Source organism: Oncorhynchus keta, chromosome 7 (genome assembly GCF_023373465.1).
Source record: "Oncorhynchus keta strain PuntledgeMale-10-30-2019 chromosome 7, Oket_V2, whole genome shotgun sequence".
In the NCBI taxonomy this organism is placed as follows: Eukaryota; Metazoa; Chordata; class Actinopteri; order Salmoniformes; family Salmonidae; genus Oncorhynchus; species Oncorhynchus keta.
In genome coordinates, this window is record NC_068427.1 from 16582455 (window position 1) to 16599113 (window position 16659).

General features: G+C 42.0%; 1 protein-coding gene across 2 annotated transcripts in view; it reads right to left on the minus strand.

The window, feature by feature from the left end:
• LOC118386089 (E3 ubiquitin-protein ligase Midline-1) overlaps positions 1–16659 on the minus strand; it is a 58240-nt gene that overhangs the window by 35882 nt on the left and 5699 nt on the right. The window contains exon 1 of one of the 2 annotated variants that reach the window (XM_035773496.2): positions 4361–4497. The exons of the other annotated variant lie outside the window; for it this stretch is intronic. The gene's annotated coding sequence lies outside the window, so the exon portion shown is untranslated. Of the gene's footprint in view, positions 1–4360; positions 4498–16659 lie in introns of those variants that run through there. 2 annotated transcript variants of the gene reach the window in all.

Sequence of the window (16659 nt, forward strand, 5' to 3'; positions counted from 1 at the left end):
ACACAGCCTGGGTGACAGATGAACATAGCACTGGCTTAGACGCCTTGAAGAGCGGGAAAGAGCTGAGAACACCACTTTCCTTCCTTCAGGAGCCTCTCTCTCTGACATGGTTGGTCTCTCCTGGTCTCGCCTTTGCCACTATCTGTTAAATTCTCATCTCTCTCTCACACAAACACACACACACACACACAGCCCCTCTCTCTTCTCTAAGCCTCCTCATAAAGAGTGTGATCCAAATACCTCCAGCAGACTGCAGAGACTTCTCAGGCTTTTCCTCTTTGTGTTGTGTTGTTGGCCGGGATCATTAACTTGGTCCCTGGAGACTTTGGGATGTATATAATCCCCCTCCTCCATAGGGAGGATGTCAATCAAACCTGGTGGTGGAGACTGAGGGGGCTGGCTGCCAAGGAGACATCCCTGATTTAAGCAATAAGGCCCGACGAGGTGTGGTATATGGCCAATGTACCACGACCAAGGGCTGTTCTTATGCACAACGCAACATGGAATGCCTGGATACAGCCCTTAGTTGTGGTATATTGGCCATATACCACAAACCAGAAAGTGCCTTATTTCTATTATAAACTAGTTACCAACCTATTTAGAACAGTAAACAAGTCATTTTATGCCATACCCATGGTATATTTTCTGATATACCACAGCTTTCAGCCAATCAGTATCCAGAAGCCAAACTACCTGTTTTATAATGGTAATTAGGAAATTGCAATGTATGGGAAAAGAGGAATATTGGGGAGTGGGGATATGGGGACACAGGGATGGGGTATGGAAATGGGGGTGTGGGGTTTTGGGGATTTGGGGATGGGGGAGGTGGAGGTGGCACAGCTGGGCTGGCCTGTACATTGATATTGGAGCGGTCGAATGCACTGCATCTCAGTGCGCCACCCTGGTTTGAATCCAGGCTGTATCACATCCGGCCATGATTGGGAGTCCCATAGGGCGGCGCACAATTGGCCCAGTGTCAGCCGGGGTAGGTCGTCATTGTAAATCGTAATTTGTTGGCGAGCCTAGTTCAATAAAGTTAAATGAAATAAAAAATAAATATTGATTTGCAATAAGATTATTGATACATATATATGATACATATAATATATGTGTACTTAGCTATTTAGATGCATTATTGTTCACCGTACAATTTCATTGTTCATATGCTACAGTTACATATCTATAGGCATTTAGCTTGCGAGTACAGTGTGAGCATTTTTTCAAGACATAAGATCATTTTTAAATGCATGAGTAGGGATGGCATTGAGGAGAGTTGGCGGGGAGGTGTAAGGCTTTGGTTGCCATGGTGGTGTGCAACAGCTCGACAGTGCATCTTGGCTCTTGTGCCAAACAGCACTCTAATCCTTTCATGGCAAGTCCTCCAGCTCAGCTCTCTCTCTCTCCCAGATCAAAGCCTGCTTGTCTCCTACTGAGGCCCATGGCTGCCTGTCACTCTCCTCCTGCTCTCCTCGCCTCACCCGCAAGCTTTCCTCTTCTTACTGGGATGACTGGTCAAATGTTTTGAAAAGGCAAAGCAATTTGTTTACAAAGACTCTCTTCGCACAAGGCAACTGGACTTGTGAAGGGTCTTTCTGTTCTTAAGCTGACGACTTGACATGGAGAGGCTTGAGGAGTGTTACTGATGGAAGGTTTGCACAAAGGATTCATAACAGAGGTGTTCAAGTTGGCGTTTAGAAAAACCTGGGTTGCCTGCCCCTCTCTTCACATTTGAGCTTGACAGGAGCTTCCAATTAAAGTGTGTGAATTGTAGTGTGTTAAATATTAAATCAAAACAGCATTATAACACGTATACATTGCCCTCGTTTAAAAAGATCGGACAAAGGATATGCAAACAACTCATGACTGTAACACATATGCTGTACACACGCAAAGCCGTGTTTGATTATTCTCACTTCGCTTGACAGAAGTATGTCCCACCCACTCATTACAATACCACATGTGCCAACTCTAAAAGACACCAACCCTGTACCCATCTGACACACAATTGACAATATATTTCTACACTGTAGAAATACTGCATTGAAATAACTTTTATGCTATAGCTTCTGTATAGTTGCTTCTGTATAGCTTCCAGGTAAAGCACCAGAGTATACAGGATTGGTCCATAATAGCATTTTCCACTCAACTTTTTGAGAAATTCCATTCTGATTGATGCAGCAGTGTTGTTTCCTCAGCCGTTAGGTTATTTGGGGACAAAACGTTTCTACTGGTAACAACTGGTTTAGCAGCAGAAAATCAAGTCCAATATCACACCCATTTGGAGCTGAAATAAGGATTGAGTGAAAACGGTTTTATGTAGTTACATTTTGAACCACTCCAGAAGGGACATGTCTGGACTGTGGTTAAGCAACTGTCTCCACCTCACCCACATGAAATGCAAACTGATCCTAAATCCAGGCTGACACACAAAGCTACATTTATGATTTGTCTGAGAGAAAAACAAAAGAAACAAAAGCATGATCGTTTTTTAACTATTAAAACATTTTAATAAACTTCCCTCAACAACATAATAATACCATAAACAATCAACTTCTGTTACGTCAATTTGTAGTCTACATCTGACAGTGTTGTACTTGACTGAAGTATATAGCATCCAAACTGAGACCGGGATGAATTAGGTTAAACATTAGGGTACACTCTTAGAAATAAAGCTGCAAGTTGGAACCAAATTTTTTTTTAAATTAATTGTACCCCTTTTTCATGGTATCCAATTGTTTTAGTAGCTACTATCTTGTCTCATCGCTACAACTCCCGTACAACTCCCGTACGAGCTCAGGAGAGATGAAGGTTGAAAGTCACCCAAGTCACCCAACTGCTTCTTAACACAGCCTGCATCCAACCCGGAAGCCAGCCACACCAATGTGTTGGAGGAAACACCGTGCACTTGGCAACCTTGGTTAGCACGCACTGCGCCCGGCCCACCACAGGAGTCGCTGGTGCGCGATGAGAGAAGGACATCCCTACCGGCCAATCCCTCCCTAACCCGGACGACGCTAGGCCAATTGTGCGTCGCCCCACGTACCTCCCGGTCGCGGCCGGTTACGACAGAGCCTGGGCGCGAACCAAGATTCTCTGATGGCACAGCTGGCGCTGCAGTACAGCACCCTTAACCACTGCGCCACCCGGAAGGCCCAAATAAGGTTCTTGAGATCAATACCACAGGGAAATTTTGGAGTCTCGGAAGAATCATAAATGGGATGGTTCTTAAAAGAACCATACAAATATTCAAAAATGAGAACTTGTTCTCAACTTGCCTACCTGGTTAAATAAAGGTGAAATAAATAAAACATTTAAAAAGGGTTTTAAGCCTTATTTACATATTTCCCAGGGTGCCTTTAGAGTGAATTGTAGAGTTACCAGTGCCACCCATGGCTGTGTTTGCTAGTGACAGAGAGATGATTGATGCATTTATTAATTAACATACCTATGGCCTTCATGTATAACTTTGTCATAAAAATGTAATTATTTAAGACAAGGCTTTCAGTTTCAGCCTTCTTTTACTCTATACAGTGGCCTGTAACTCATATATTACTGCCCACATCAGGCCTGCAAATCACATTATGCTGGTTTGCAAAGTGAAGTGTAATTCCTTTTGGAATCCAGCCTGATTGGGGATATTAAATATTTTCAGAAGAAAAATCACTGCCAGGTCACTGCCATAATATAGAACAATTCTTCCAAACAGATTAATATTCATCCATGCTAAATAAGTCCATTAGTAGCCCACGGCTATTTCCTTGGTGGTGCTTGGCACGTCAAACATAAGAAATTGTGGCTTAGAAAAACCTTCTTGAAGTAGAAGATAAGGGATGGAACAGAGAAAGCACTGAGGCCTGATGGATCCAAGAGTCTGAAGCACATGGGTGTGTCAGAAATGTGTCATATGGACTGGATTAACACAGATTCATCCAACAGTTCATAATTGACTTGCTGGGATCTGGTTGTTGAACAATTTAACTAGTCCACATGATTCCAACTAAACAGATAGATTCATATTGAAGATTTCAGGTACAGGCCATATTCTCAAAACGAGCCATATTATTTCCTATTTTCAAAATATGGCTTAACAAGGTCCGCAAAAATACTTCATTAATCAATATGCTGTTGTGTCCTTCAAATCTTATCTCCTTCAAAAACCTCAAACTAGAAATACAAAATCTTAAGGATTCATACAACACAATTACAAATTAACTTCTGCTGCACATGTCCAGATCATGGATCACCATGTCAAGAAGCTCAAGAAGCTATGACACGTTCCAGCTCAGGATAAATAGCTAGAATCATTCATTTACAACAACTTTCCACAACATTCAGCCCTTGCAGTACAAGCACTACTCACATGCTATGGTCCAGGGTGGTCCTGTCCAACGGAGAGGAGAGATGCAACACCCACTGAACGGTTAAACACTATACTGCATGTCACTGGCACATGGATGAAACTCTGGCTCCAAACAAAACACAGCCACCCAGTTAGTGTGGTGCCTCTCCCTCCCTCTGCCCCTGACCCAGCCGCAGCCGTATGCTCACGGAAGCGTGTAACGGGCTGGAGTAGCGTCACTTGCACTGGGTTATTTCATGGACGCGGCATCCATTAAGGGCTGGGACTGTGCTCTTGGCCCTGACACTCCCCTGTCGCTCCCTTCTCTCCCCTCCGTAAGACAAAAGAGCAAGCAAACAAAGACGGGGGAGTAGGGGGGAACCTTGGGGATCAGGCTGCACACAGATGGGGTCAGTCTCCAAGGCTCTGCTGCATCGCTGCATCACAACCATACATCATCACAAAAGATACATGAAGAATACACGGCTCAATAAAAGCTCCTCATGAAATCATGGTGAAATAAATGTGCAATTGCAAGGCCAAACAATGGGAGAAGATCTAGGGGAAAGGAGGACTTCTTCATTGATGTGTCCATGTGTTGATGTGTCCATGTGTTAGCAAATCAGATGTGATAAAACGCAGATGTAATCGAAGTGAAAGCATGCTTTAGGCAACATTTTTCAGACTTATTATAAGGTCGTATAGAATATTTATCTACACACTAAAACATCTAATAATAATAGAATCAGATAGGGGTTGTGCGGCTTGTAAGTATCACCTTCATGAAAAACATACTTTTGTAGATTTAGCGGGACACTTATTTGAAGGTTCTATAATGAACCATGCTCATAAAGTTCTAAATGGAATTTGCACTGTTCTGAAAAGAACCCTTTCCCAAGGTTCTATAAAGACCCATTAAAAAAGGTTTTATATAGCACCAAAAAACTTTCTGCCATGGTTTCAAGCCTTTTTGTGGCTTTTACAAGCCTTTTTTATGGTTCTTTATAGAACCTTTCTCAACCTTTCTCTCTTTGTAGATCCTTTTGAAGAACCATACAGACCTTTTTTTATTCTGGTCAGTCATTATATTCCAGAGGTGTTATTACTGTGTTCATTGACAAGTGAAATCAGGTGAGCTACCTTTGAAACAGCTGGGTGTCCTTATGGAGAGAATTGAGAACCGCTGACTAAATTGGTCATCTTTCACAAGACACCATCACTGGCCAACATCATCTATAATATGTAATGGCATATCACAACACATTAGATAAACTGGAATGACACTCTCACTCATGGTTGCACAAAACGCCGCCGCTACTTACAATTGAATTATCACCAAAAGAGCAAATAATAATTTTGTGAACTGTAAATAAGAGCTTAAATGGTCCTTTGTGTCAATATGGTTGCACATAGAACCATCACCCTTTCCAAAGTCCTAGATTTTTTTGTGTGTATATTCATTTAAGTAATTTAGAAGATACTCATATACAGAGCAATTTACAGTAAGTAGTGAGTGCATGCATTTTTCATACTGGTCCCCCATGGGAATCAATCCCACAACCCTGATAGTGTAAGCACCATGCTCTACCAACTGAGCCACATGGGACTGTGTACTCAACCACCCAAGATACACAATGTTGACTTGAGGGATGAATCCAGCATGAACTGCACTGCACTGAACACAATCTGCACCATTCTGAGAGAACCTTATCACTCCTGTTTAATTCTACCTTACTCTACTGTCCCCAGGGACAGTTCTATGTGCACACGGTAACCATGGCAAAGGTTCAAGATTTTAATTACTCTGCTGGCCTATCAGTAAGATGATCTCCCCCAAGGGCTCACTACTGAAACACACATGGTTGATGGATCAAATAAATAAACATAGAAATGCATTTACCTCTGCAGCAGTGTCCTACTACAATAAATGATGAACCCTCCTCTAATCTATCAACAATACAAACAAAAGAATAGCAACGAAGATAACATCTAGCATCCTCTTTAACTTTGCTTCGGGTTTTTCATTTGAGTAGCTGTGGTTGAGTTTCAAGCGAGTGGAACTGGAAAGCCATGTGTGTGCCACAGCACAAGATGCCCTTAATGTAAACAACCTTTGGACTGCATTCTGATTAGCTTGGATAACATATAGTTGGCTGTGAGGGGCTATAAGAGGCATTGACCTGGAAGTTATGCTTTTCCTTTGAGTACAGGGCGGCTATACTACAGCTTGATTTGTCTCCATGGCTACGGCCCTGCCTGCCAGCACTGTGGCATCAGATTCCATGCAGCTTTTCCTCTGCTCTCTCGCTCTCACACAAGCTCTAGCCATTCAACGGCAGCCATGATCTGAATTGACACAGTGAGGTATGTTTTTAAGAACATACATGGGGAAAATACTTGGAGGTGTGCTGTTTATTAACAGTGAAAAGCAAATTCTCCAGTGTAAAAAAAAACAACAAGCATGTGTCTGAGTCTGAGTGTGCACAGGAAATTCTCCAAATTCTCCAAATGACTGCATTTGTTAGTTACAGAGACATGGTTGTTGTATTCATCCATTTAAAATGAAAGTACATTTATTTAAAAGTCATGAACAGTCAAAATCATGTTTTTCATGGAGTAGGGTGATATTTGGATGAAACCAGATCAACATATGATCATAAAGTCTGGGTGTCAGCAAGTATGTTTAAAAGTTTACATTATTAATCTATGGCAAAGATACGTATATGTTTCCCCTTTCATCTGTGTCTGGTGTCAGCTAGTTACTTGCTAGCTAGGTCTTCATCTGTGTCTGGTGTTAACTAATTACTTGCTAGCTAGGTCTTCATCTGTGTCTGGTGTTAGCCAGTTACTTGCTAGCTAGGTCTTCATCTGTGTCTGGTGTTAGCTAGTTACTTGCTAGCTAGGTCTTCATCTGTGTCTGGTGTTAGCTAGTTACTTGCTAGCTAGGTCTTCATCTGTGTCTAGTGTTAGCTAGTTACTTGCTAGCTAGGTCTTCAGCCAGCACAGAACTAAAGGGGCGAAGGGTCATTCAAAACACTATCAGTGCTGCTGTGAACCGCATCACATAAGACACGACAAATGGGAGATGTATATATAAAATGAAAATACAACATTCATGCAATTTAAATGTTTGAGTAGCTTTGTGTATTACCAAATTAGCTTGAGGTGACTTTACTGCAATACTGCTGTCTGCAACCACGCTGCTTGACCTTTATTTAACAAGGCAAGTCAGTTGAGAACAAGTTCTTATTTACAATGACGACCTACCAAAAGGCAAAATGCCTCCTGCGGGGATGGGGGCTGGGATTAATGATACAAAATGTTATAAAATATAGAACAAAAACACACATCATGACAAGAGAGACACCACAGCACTACATAAAGAGAGACCTAAGACAACAAAATAGCTTGGCAGCATCATATGAAAACACACAATGGTAGCAACACAACATGACAACAACATGGTAGCAACACAACATGACAGCCGCACAAAATGGTAGCAGCAAAAAACATGGTACAAACATGATTGGGCACAGACAACAGCACAAAGGGCAAGAAGGTAGAGACAACAATACATCATGCGAATCAGCCACAACTGTCAGGAAGTGTCCATGATTGAGATGAAACGGTCCAGTTTGAGTGTTTTTTTGCAGCTCGTTCCATTTGCAAGCTGCAGCGAACTGAAAAGAGGAGCGACCCAGGGATGGGTGTGCTTTGGGGACCTTTAAAATAATGTGACTGGCAGCGCAGGTGTTGTATGTGGAGGATGAGGGCTGCAGTAGATATCTCAGAAAGGGGGGAGTGAGGCCTAGGAGGGTTTTACAAATAAGCATCAACCAGTGGGTCTTGCGATGGGTATACAGAGATGACCAGTTTACAGAGGAGTATAGAATGCCGTGATGTGTCCTATAAGGAGCATTGGTGGCAAATCTGATGGCCGAATGGTAAAGAACATCTAGCCGCTCGATAGCACCCTCACCTGCCGATCTATAAATTACGTCTCCGTAGTCTAGCATGGGTAGGATGTTCATCTGAATCAGGGTTAGTTTGGCAGCTGCGGTGTAAGAGGAATGATTATGATAAAGGGAACCAAGTGTAGATTTAACCTTAGCCTGCAGCTTTGATATGTGCTGAGAGAAGGACATTGTACCATCTTGCCATACTCCAAAGTACTTGTATGAGGTGACTACCTCAAGCTCTAAGCTCTCAGAGGTAGTAATCACACCTGTGGGGAGAGGGGCATTCCTCTTACTAAACCACATGACCTTTGTTTTGGAGGTGTTCAGAACAAGGTTAAGGTCAGAGAAGGCTTGTGTGTAGAATGTTTAACACAACATCCGGGGAGGGGCCAGCTGAGTATAAGATGGTATCATCAGCATATAAATGGATTAGAGAGCTTCCTACTGCTTGAGCTATGTTGTTGATTTAAATTGAGAAGAGCATGGGACCTGGGATCAAGCCTTGGGATATTCCCTTGTTGATTAGCAGTGTCTGAGACAGAGACAGGCTGCCTTCCAAGCAATGGGAACCTCCCCAGAGAGGAGAGACAGATTAAAAAGGTCAGAGATAGGCTTGGCGATCATAGAGGCAGCAACCTTAAAGAAGAAAGGGTCTTTGTAGCAGGCAGGGGAAAAAGAGGGAGGAGCATTGAGGATAGTCGCACAAGAAGGGGTGGGAGATGAGGAAATGTTGGACGGGCATGGAGGCATGGCAGAGTCAAATAGTAATCCTGACTTAATGGACTGGTGATTCAAGATCTCAGCCATGTTCTCCTTGTCAGTAACAACCACATCGTCAACATTAAGGGACATGGGCAGCTGTGAGGAGGAGGGTTTTATGCTCCAGGTTTTTAACCGTTCTTCAGAACTTCTTGGGGTTAGACCCACTGAAAGAAAACTGCTCCTACTTCTTATGGCTGGGGGGCAGTATTGAGTAGCTTGGATGAATAAAGTGCCCAGAGTAAACTGCCTGCTAATCAGGCCCAGAAGCTATGATATGCATAGTATTAGTATATTTGGATATAAAACACTCTGAAATTTCTAAAACTGTCTGAATGATGTCTGTGAGTATAAGATAACTCATATGGCAGGCAAAAACCTGAGATAAAAATCTAACCAGGAATTGGGAAATCTGAGGTTTGTAGGTTTTCAAGTCTTTGCCTATCCAATATACAGTGTAAAATTTGGTTCGATTGCACTTCCTAAGGCTTCCACTAGATGTCAACAGTCTTTAGAACCTAGTTTTAGGCTTCTACTGTGAAGGGGGAGCGAATAAGAGCTGTTTCAACCAGGTGTCTGGCAGAATTCCATGAGCTGTCTCGCTGCGGCCGTGAGCACGAGCTCTGTTCCTTTTAATTTCTAAAGACAAAGGAATTGTCTGTTTGGAATATTATTGAAGATTTATGATAAAAACATCCTAAAGATTGATTCTAAACATCGTTTGACATGTTTCAACGAACTGTATTGGAACTGTCGTCTGAACTAAGTGCCTGCGCCTTGTGAATTTGGATTTGTGAACTAATAAATTATGGACTTTATCGAACAAAACAAACATTTATTGTGGAACTGGGATTCCTGGAAGTGCATTCTGATGAAGATCATCAAAGGTAAGTGAATATTTATAATGCTATTTCTGACTTCTGCTGACTCCCCAACATGGTATCTGTATGGCTTGTTTTGGTCTCTGAGCGCTGTACTCAGATTATTCCATGTTGTGCTTTCGCTGTAAACTTGTTTTGAAATCTGACACAGCGGTTGCATTAAGGAGAAGCATATCTTTAATTCCATGCATAACACTTGTATTTTCATCAACATTTATGATGAGTATTTCTGTAAATTGATGTGGCTCTCTGAAAAAATCACTGGATGTTTTGGAAGCAAAACATGGCTGAACATAACGCGCCAATGTGAACTGAGATTTTTTATTTTTATTTAAAATTTTATCGAACAAAACATACATGTATTGTCTAACATGAAGTCCTATGAGTGCCATCTGATGAATATCATCAAAGGTTAGTGATTCATTTTATCTCTATTTCTGCTTTTTGTGACTCCTCTCTTTGGCTGGAAAAATGGCTGTGTTTTTTATGTGACTAAGCACTGACCTAACATAATCACATGGTATGCTTTTATCGTAAAGCCTTTTTGAAATCGGACACTGTGGTGGGATTAACAACACGTGTATCTTTAAAAATGGTGTATAATACTTGTATGTTTGAGATATTTTAATTATGAGATTTCTGTTGTTTGATGTTGGCGCCCTGCACTTTCACTGGCTGTTGTCAAATCGATCCCGTTAACGGGATTTCAGCCGTAAGAAGTTTTAAAGTAACTAACTTTGGCCTTCCGGATAGCCTGAGTGCACTTATTTCTAATTTGTCTGAACAAGAGCCAGTCAGCCTGAATATGCGTGTGCCGAGCAATTTTCCAAATGTAATTCTTGAGGTGGAGTAATTCTGCCAGATCACGGTCGAACCAGGAGCTGAACCTGTTTTTAATTCTAATTTTCTTTATGGGCGCATATTTGTTAACGATACCACTGAAAATATCAAAAAAGAAGCGTCTTTGAGGGGGTCAAGCTGATTATACACCAATTTACAGAGGCCAGGTCAAATCAGGCCATGACAAATCAGGACAGGTTGTCTCACTGAGCAGCCATTATAAACACAGGCTGTAAAACAGTGATCACTAAGTTCATTACAGAAAACACCAGAATGATACCTAGCAGGATTATTTGTAAAGATAACATCAAGGAGAGTAGCCTTTTCTGAGAAAGATTTAGGGAGTCCCGTTGCTTTAGGACTTGGTCAGGTGGTTTAAGCATGTCGCTGTTTAGGTCGCCTAGCAGGACAAATTCAGACTTAGTGTAAAGGGCCAGGAGAGAGCTTAGGGTGTTTAGTGTACAGGCCAGTGCTGATGGTGGCCAATAACACCCGGCAACAGTCAACAAAGAGTTACTTGAAAGTTGAATGCGTAAAACCAGAAAATTTAATTGTTTGGTGACAGACTTGGTGGAGACAACCGAGCACTGAATGTAATCCTTGGTAAAGATTGCCACTCTACCACCTTTGGAAGATCTGTCTTGACGAAAAAGGTTGTAACCAGAAAGGTTAACATGAGTATTCAAAACACTCTTTCTTAACCACGTCTCAGTAATGACCAACACATCTGGATTGGAGCTGTGAACCTACACTTTCAATTGATCAAATTTAGGTAATAAGCTTCTAGTGTTAATATGCAGAAAACCCAAGGCTTTGAAGAGAGCATAAATCAGTGAAGCAGATATCAGAGCACAAATAAGATTTGGGGCTTGTAGATGGGCCAGGGTGTACATGCACAATCCCAGATATAAGCAGCAGTAATACAATCAGGGCACGGCAGAGGACAGGGAGAGTTCTGCAGTGTTGATTTAGAACATTTGAATGTGCATTAGATGGCAACAAGATCATAACGTACAGCAATTTCATCAGGTAACATGAATAAAAAGCTGGTGAAATGTGGTTAGAATAGGATGGGAGGCCAAGAGTCTGTATAACCAATAGAGAGTCAGAGTCCCGAGTGTGAGAACAAACATAGTCAGTAGCACAGTTGAGATAACAAGCAAGTTCATAGTCAACAAAGCACACAAAAGTCATGAGACAAATAGCATAAAGCACAAGAGAAAAATATAACGACTTGGGGCTAGTCATTGTAAGTTCAGAGTCACTTACCCCAACAGTGTGTGTGTGCTGGAGGAGAGCGAAAGCTCAGAGAGAGGAGAGAGGAGGGAGTGTGATGAGGTTACCTGTACCAGACAGGGGGAGACAGGCCAGGGCAGACGGTGAACAGATCACCAGGTGGAATCCAAGCAGCAGTGCAGCAGGCAACGGGAGTAGGTGTTACACCCACTTGGGAGCAACTTTTTTCGGGAGGCAGATTACTTGTAGAAAATCCCAGCTAGCTAGCTAACGTAGCTAACAAATCTCTGTCCACCGTCTTTTCCATGTGGAAAAGAAGGTTGTTAGCTAGCTATATCTTTTCAGTTTCGGCAAATGGTCCTTTACGACGTCCAAACAAAGCTGTCCTGTCGCAGTATTTTTGAGATTCTGAGGAGGATATCTCTGCACAGATGGAGGGGGCTGTGAAAATATCTTGCCATTGTCATGCTCAAGAGTTTTCACGCCTCTCACTTCACACTTCAGTTCTAATTTCAGTGTGTTCCAATGTGTTTCTTCTGCAGGTTTTGGTTTGTTCTAAGTTTTATTTCTTGATGATCCTTACTGGTAATAGTCCAGTCAGATAATGTTGCCCAAAATCAAGGTTTAGTGGTATGGAATTGTGATTCAGAATGAAGGTTTTGATGTTGATGGTAGTATCCTGTATAAGTCCTTGCAAAAGATTCAAATTTATCTACATTTATCCAACTCTAAATTCTATCAAAGTAAGGCGAGCTCATTAAGATATCTCCCCACCCACACAGTCTGTCTTTTCAAACTTCCTGGTAGTTAGCCATGAGAGACAAAGTACTCAAATGTTTAGCAATTCTATCCGAAACAAATATTATATTTTAGTCACTCAAAGGCTATTTTACATGGGAATCAGAATAACTGTTCGGGAAATACGTATTTCATAAGGCCTGAGTTTGAGGTCCTACACTCTAAACATAAGAACTCTGTAAGTGCTGAATTAACACTCATTGGTGTAAAATAACCCCAATGTTGATCAAATAACCAGATTTGAACCAAAACCACTCCCCATCATTATCATATTTCCCAGCATGCTCTATTGCATGATGAATTTTAGAATTGTTGTTTCAATATCTATATTCTTGCATGTACATTGATTGATTAACTAATCTTATGTTTCTCAAATATAAATGACATACATTTTCTAAAATAATCCAATATGTTACTGGTTACTGAAATGGTTGTTCCAATTTAGACGCTTTAGGTAGTCTAATATTGCAGTCTTCCCAACCCTGGCAGTCATTCTGAATGCAGTTCGTGGGTGTTTAAAAATGCTCAAGGTTGGATATTGGCACTCTGGCTGAATTTTAATAGGAATTACACATCACTTTGCAAGCCAGCATAATGTGGCAGGTTGTGTGAAAAACCGAACAAGCATAGGTTAATTAAACCATCAATTTAGTTTTCAATCTGGGTTGCCCAAGCAGATGGAATAATGCAATCTATAGGTTATATTCAAGGGCATGGCTTATTAGGGGTGGGGCTTTAACATAGTTAATGTCATTCCTGGTGATCATGTTAACTTTGTTCACAACAAAGTCATATTTTAATTGAACACAATTGCCCATTACATTTTTATACACAAATATAAATGCATTTATTTTCATATTAGTGCTACATAGTGGTTACTCTCACATTGGGCTTTGCATATGCTTTCAAATGTCATTCAGTGTCAAAATCATTTTTTTGGTGAAATTGGATGATATTTGAAGGAAAGCAGATTAAAGTATGATGACCAAAATATGAAAAGATATTGTTGCTTCTACATAGATACAGTCTGTACTGGTTCCCTCCCCCACGTCAAAAACGTGGATTAATTATTAAGGGGAAAACGTGACGTCACTGTTACTCTAATTTTAATATGCCAAAGGTAACATGATATTCTCTAACCTAATTTCTATAAGTACCACCTTGTAGCCAACATCAGAGAAGGCATGTTTGCCGAGGGGTGTGGTTTATATAGCTAGATAGCTACTCTACTGATGCCAAAATGTAACTGTAGGCCGGCAGCAAATACAGTGCATTCGGAAAATATTCAGACCCCTTGACTTTTTCCACATTTAGTTTTTTCCCCCACATCGATCTACACACAAAAGCCCATAATGACGAAGCAAAAACAGGTTTTTAGAAATGCTTGCACATTTGTAAAAAAACAACTGAGTTTACATAAGTATTCAGACCGTTTAATCAGTACTTTGTTGAAGCACCTTTGGCAGCGATTACAGTATGACGCTACAAGCTTGGCACACCTGTATTTGGAGAGTTTCTCCATTCTTCTCTGCAGATCCTCTCAACCTCTTTCAGGTTGGATGGGGAGTGTTGCTGCATAGCTATTTTCAAGTTTCTCAAGAGATGTTCAATCAGGTTCAAGTCCGGGCTCTGGCTGGGCCACTTAAGGACATTCAGGGACTTGTCCTCAAGCAAATCCTAAATTATCTTGGCTGTGTGCTTAGGGTCGTTGTCCTGTTGGAAGGTGAACCATTGCCCCAGTCTGAGGTCCTAAGTGCTCTGGAGCAGGTTTTTTACAGGATCTCTGTTTGATGGTGGGAAAAGGGGGGTACCAAGACAAGTCGCCCATGGGCATACACTAACCGTAGGTAAATATTTTCTAAAGAACGCTAGTTAGAATTGGGCGGACCACCCACTGTATTTTATTGGTTCTGGAGCTAGCTGTTGTTGAAGCCGGTAGACTAGCTTTGGGGTGTTTTTGGATACTTATTATTTCTTTCTTTGGGTCCAGCTCAGCCCCCCTCTTCCCCCCCATTACCGTGTGTTTAACCAATAAACCCTGAGTGTTTGACGGTAGATTTACGTTGTCTGTGGTTTTTGTTCTCACTGTTCCTTTTCACTGTTATAATTTGCATGAGATATGTCACGGGTCTCGTTTCCATCCCCCCTAGACTGCAGGGCCAAAGGGATTTGTAAAACTTAGTCATTATGGGGTATTGTGTGGAAAAATTCAAAGGGTCTGGCTACAATCCGAATGCACTCTATAATTAAAGGTTTACCCTCTTCATCCATATGGCAAAGGTACTTACATGTTTCCCCTTTCGTCTGTCACTGGATCTGGTCTTCAGCCAGCATGGAACAAAAGTGGGGCAAGGGTCATTATCAACTCCGACACAGTTGTCAAGTCAACACATCCTTCAGTGCTGTGATTTTCTTGGTAAGTTTTGATTAGGATCCAAGATGGCGTAGCAGTAGGACGTGTGCGTTTGTCTTTGTCTTATCCCGTGAAAATAGCCTGTCTTTTTCGTATACAGTACATCTTAATCTTATCTATCTACTAATTAAGTATACTTTCCTGCAACTCGACTCACCCAATGCGGTACGGATCTGCTATTTGTATTCCTTATAACTGGAACTTCCATCAGGAGCTAGCCAGCTAACTAGCTACTAGTCTTTGTTAGCCACGGCTAGAGGTCTTCACCTTTTTCTTGGTCACCAGCCAGCCTTAGCTTGGACAACACCTGCCAGTCTGCACGGCGCGATATCAACGCAGAGCATATCGGACTGCTTCTCTTTACCACATCACTGGATTCCTGCCGCTCTGGCATCGCAGCTAGCTGCAAACGAGTGGCTACTGTTAGCTAACGCCTCTGTCCTGAAGCAAGCACCAGCTAGCCTTGAGCTAGGCCCATATACCTGCTAATTCTACTGCTACAATACCTCCTTTGGCAATTGGCCTGGACCCTTTATTATCGACACGGAGCCCCGTCCGATCCATCATGACTGGACTGCCGACGTGATCGCCCGATGTGGTCTCAACAGGCTATTCTGTTATGATGTCGCCGAAGAACCATCTACTAGCCCCGGCCCGCTAGCTTTTCTGAATGCTGTGTCCCCTAATCGCCTAACGTAGTAGTGACTACCAAACGGCACCCTGACTCACCTATTGCTGCTCTTTTCACCCCATTATCACTCGGCTACACAGCTGATTCCTCCTGGACTGTTTTAATAACACTGTACCTCATTTTGTTTACCTGTCGGCCCCAGCCTCAAACTCAAGTCCTGTATGTACCTAACTGACCCGCTCTGCACATTCATCGCCATTTACCCGTTGTTCTCTTAGCTTTCCTTATCAACACCTGTGATTGCTTTATGCCTCTCTCTAATGTCAATATGCCTTGTCTACTGCTGTCTTGGCTAGTTCTTATTGTTTTATTTCACTGTAGAGCCCTCAGTCCCGCTCAAAATGCCTTAGATTGATTTTTTTGTCCCACCACACACACATGCGGAGACTTCATCTGGCTTAACTGGTGTCTCTAGAGACGAAACCTCTCATCATTACTCAACGCCTAGGTTTACCTCCACTGTACTCACATCCTACCATACCATTGTCAGTACATTATGCCCTGAATCTATTCCCAATGCCAAGAAACCTGCTCATTTTATGCTCTATCCCCAACACACTAGACGACCAGTTCTTATAGCCTTTAGTCGTACACTTATCCTAGTCCTCCTCTGATATAAAGGTTAACCCAGGCCCTGTAGCCTTCAGTTCCACTCCTATTTCCCAGGTGCTATCATTTGTTGACCTCTTTAACCGTAAAAGCCTTGGTTTCCATGCATGTTGACATCAGAAGCCTCCTCCCGA